Here is a 4,876-nt window from a genome sequence, read left to right as displayed (position 1 = left end):
TGGGGAACAAAGTGAAACCCTGTCCAAAAAAAAAAAAAGAAGAAGAAGATACACAACCAATGGTAAATGGGAAAACTGGGTTTTAGTGATGACGATGACGATGATGATGACAATAAAATGAATGGTTATAGCACTTGTTGGTTACATAATAGGCACCAGGATCTTACATTGTGTGAGTCCCATGATACATAATTGTATACTATAAAAGGAGACTCAGAGAAGGTTACACAGCTGGTAGGTGGTGCTGCCTGGACATTAATTCAGGTTTTGTACTCTTCAACTGTCTCGCAAACCAACTGTCCAATGCTAAATTCCAGCTCTCATGTGTATTATTTTTTTGACCCACAGAGTGCATTGAATTCTTTGAATGGTTGCCAACACTTAAATATTGGGGTTTTTCATCACTAATGATCAGGGGAACGCAAATTAAAACCACAATGAGATACCACCTTCCTCCTGCAAGAATGGCCATAATTAAAACGTCAAAAAAAACCAATAAATGTTGGCATGGATATGGTGAAAAAAGAACATCTTTACACTGTTGGTGGGAGTGTAAACTAGTTCAACCACTACGGAAAACAGTATGAAGATGCCTTAAAGAACTGAAAGGAGAACCACTATTCGATCCAGCAACCCCACTCCTGGGTGTCTACCAAAAGGAATAGCATTCATTATATGAAAAAGACACTTTCACACGCATGTTTATAGCAGCACAATTCACAAAGATATAGAACCAACTTCAGTGCTCGTCAACCAACGAGTAGATAAAGAAAATGTGGTATAAATACACCATAGAATACTACTTGGCCATAAAAAGGAAGAAAATAATGTCTTTTGCAGCAACTTGGATAGAGCTGGAGGCCATTCTTCCAAGTGAAGTAACTCAAAAATGGAAAACCAAATACTGTATGTTCCCACTTATAAGTGGGAGTTAAGCAACAAAGATGCAAAGGCATAGAGTGATATGATGGACTTTGGGGATCTTGGAGAGAGAATTCTGAGAGGGGGATGAAGCATAAAAGACTACATGTTAGATACAGTGTACACTGCTCGGGTGATGGGTGCACTAAAAACTCAGAAATTTCCACTAAAGAACTTATTCATGTAAACAAAAACCACCCGTATCCAAAAAACTATTTCAAAATAAAAATAGTTTTTATATTTTAAAATAAAAATTGTAAAATATCTATTTTTTTCATATTACTGAAAAAGTATGCCAATTTCTGGCTTTCCTTGGAAATTCATAACATCTGACCCTGCCAAGGCCATGATCCCCACATGGTAACTATGACCAGGGCTGTCCACCTTAGACCTGACTTGTATTCACCATTTTGCCAAAGTTCCTACCTGGGCCATTTCTCTTGTTAGGTCACAGGCTAGCCCACAGGCACTTGCATTTTTAACTCTACCACTTCTACAGGGGGCTATACCAGCTGGTGGCCAGCCATCTGGCTGTTCAACACTGCAGAGTAACCTTCTTTCAACCCAAGGGTCAGAGACTGGCTTAGGGACCTCGTTGACCTTCCAGATCCTGGGGAGGGCCTGCCAAGGGTTGGGTATGGGCTGGGTTTGATGGGAGTCCAGACAATGGGTCCAGAAATCACCAGGGCATTTCCTTTAAAAAGCGTGACATGAACTTAGATCAAAAGATGAAATTGGTTTGGGAGGGGGCGGGTTCTGCTGGGATAAAACAATCTGTCTGGCATGAACATGATCAATGCCTGCTCAGTGAATTCCCCCAGAAACTGTGAAATTGCATAAAAGATTTGATCAAAGTCTCCATCAGCCACCAAGCTGTAATGACTTCTGTGATTTTTCTTAACCAGATTTTAATTTTTATGTTTATTATTTGGGGACTGATGGAGCAGAGGAAATGCTTTAGCCTCTGAATTCCACTTTCATTCTCCTCCCGTGAAGCACTTTCAGAACTCGGGAAGACTCAATTGCAAAAGAAAAGCATTTGGTTCTCAGTGTTTCATGTTTTGTTCCCGTTCCCCGGGCTTGGAGACAGCTCAGGAACTTAATTAAAATCAATGGAGAAAAAGAATTGAATAAATCACAACATGAATATCTCTGAAAGTCTGCATTATAGCACAGCAGTATTGAGGCAAGAAAAAAAATGTTCCGTTCCCTCTCTCCCTCTGGGAAAGAGAAAAATTAAAATTATCTCTGAGTGCACTTGATAGCTCTCTCCCTTTCTCTCCTCCTTTCTCTATTCCTCTCTCTCTGTCTCTCTGTCTCTCCTCCACTAAGAGCAGAAATATAAGAAAGAAACTATCAAGAAATCAAAGGGTATGTATAGATCTGCCTCTCATTCCCAAGAGAAGTCACTAAAACATATAAACGGGCTAGGCGTGGTGGTTCATGCCTGTCATCCCAGTACTTTGGGAGGCCGAGGAGGGCCGACCACTTGAGGCCAAGATTTTGAGACCAGCACAGCCAGCACAGCAAAACCCCATCTCTGCTAAAAAGTTACAAAAATTACCCAGGTGTGGCAGCCCGTGCCTATAATCTCAGCTACTCTGGAAGCTGAGGCAGGAGAATCACTTGAACCTGGGAGGTGGAGGTTGCAATGAGCCAAGATCACGCCACTGCACTCCAGCCTGGGCAACAGAGCGAGACTCTGTCTCAAAAAATAAAAATAAATAAATAAATAAAACATAAAAACGACCTCCATCCTTAATTGCACAGAAAGCACTGTGTAATACATTTGGCTTCAAAATACATTTGGCTTCCTCAAGCAATCCTACAAAGGAGTCGTGTTTACCTCCATTTTGCAAATGAGGTCAAATAATTTCCCCCCAGTTTACCTGTGGCTGCAGATGTTCATCCTTCACCTTGAACTTGGTGAGCTTCCCTTCCCAAAATAACTCAGCGATTCTCCCTAGGGCTTGTGGAAAAATCATTTTCAGGGAATTTGAATCACACACAGGAAGGGATGGGAAAGGACCTCATGAGGCCACCAGCCTGACCCCGTGCCTCTCAGCACAATTATACTCAAACCACTCTGTCCCCAAGAGAATCAAGCTCATTCTTTCACAGCTCCAGAGAAGAAAATTCTCCTCCAGCCTTGAAAGTGCACTTAAGCTTTTAACATTTCTCATTCTGCACGGAGCGGGGCTTGCTCAAATTTAATCCGAATCCTCCAGGCTGTGGACTGGGTCACGCTCTTGGGGTTCATCTGAGACCTTTTACTTCCCCTCATCCTTCCCCTCCTCCGTCTTACCCAAAGTTCGGCCCCGTTGCCTCCCAAAACAGGTAACACACTCTACCCAGTGGCTGGTGCAAAGCGCATGTTTCATGAATATTAAGTCCACCCTTTTGTGTTTTCCTTCCACTGTGCCTAAGCTCCAGGTTTCAGATATGGCTGGCAACCACTGCCTGCTTAGAAAAGCTCCGAGTCTAGAAAGAAGGACCATGTTTAAACAGGTAGCTGCAATGCAGACAGGTAAGTGCAACAATAGATCCAAAATCATGGTAAGATCTCAAGGAAGGACCTGCTCTCACTTTTGCAGCCCAGGCTCCACCATGTCACTACCTGCTTAAAACCTTCCCATTGCCCTTAGAACAAAGGCTGGATCTCTGAGCCCTGTCTGATCAGAACCTGCATGGTGGTGGTGGCCTCATCTCTCACACACTCTTTCACTCTCTGAGCCCCAACCACACTGCCTTAAGTATCCTCATGCAAACTCTTCCTTCTTCCTGGACTATTTCTGCCTCCGTATTTCATCGGGCCAAATTCTCCTTCTCTGCTGAAATACCAGTTTCTCAGGAAGCCCTTCACTATCCACCCCTCCCAAATGCAGGTACAAGTCCCTCGCTGTACCCTCAATCTGCGTAACACAGAACGTACTTTCTCACTCACCACATACGCCGTTAATCACTCAATGTCTATCTTTCCTGACAGACAGAAAGCATCCCTGGGCAGGCAAGGCTTCATAGAAGAGATGGTATTTTGGTTAGATCTTAAAATAAAATAGACCGACGGGAGAGAGGGGAAGTCAGGCAAAACATGAACATAAAGGATGCTTCTGGGTGTGGATCATAGCATGTGCATTAGTGCACTATTGCCCCAATAACGTCACATAACTAATCCCCAACTCAGTGGCCTACAGAAGGAAGCATTGTTCCCATGCTCACAGGTCTGCAGATTGACTGCATTTCAGTTGATCTAAGCTGTGCAGTGCTGACAGCTGTGCTGTGAGATGCAGGTTGGCTCCAGGCTCCAGGTTGGCTCATGTCAGCTCCATATGTGTTTGTTCTGGACCCAGACTAAAGGGACCACAACCACCTGGAATATCCATTGCTCATGGTGGGTCACCTAAGGTCCAGAGGACGATCAAGAACAGGCAAAGTCCCTCAAACCTTGGCCCAGAATGGGTGCTCTGTAAGTCTCCCGCCCCCATTCCATTGGCCAAAGCAAGCCACGAGACCAAGCTCCAAATTGATGGGATTGGAAAATGCCCTCCACCTATACTGGGAGGAACCACAGACTCATATGGCAAAGAGCATGGATATATAGCTTAATATTGGAGAGTGTGAACAATTACAAAAAGGATTCCATGTCTCACAGCAAGAGTGGGATGAGGAAGATGGAAGACTCCAAGATGGTACCCAGGTTTCTATTTTTGCAAACGACTGAAATGTATGCCATTCTCTAAGGTGGGAAGCACAGGTGGGAGAGCACCTGAGGGCAGGGGAATATGAATTGCTTTGACGCGCTGAGTGTGTAGTGCTCACTGCACACCCATGTAGAAAGGCCTGGCTTCCACTGGCCCCATAGGTCTCAAAGGGAAGGTCTGAGCTAAAATTTGGCAACATCAATCGCCAAATTTGGTTGCCAAAGATGACAACCAAAGCTTTGGGGGATGGAATT

This window comes from Papio anubis, chromosome 18, assembly GCF_008728515.1.
Source record: "Papio anubis isolate 15944 chromosome 18, Panubis1.0, whole genome shotgun sequence".
In the NCBI taxonomy this organism is placed as follows: domain Eukaryota; kingdom Metazoa; phylum Chordata; class Mammalia; order Primates; family Cercopithecidae; genus Papio; species Papio anubis.
The sequence above is the reverse complement of the archived record's forward strand: the minus strand, read 5'-3'. Positions refer to the sequence as shown.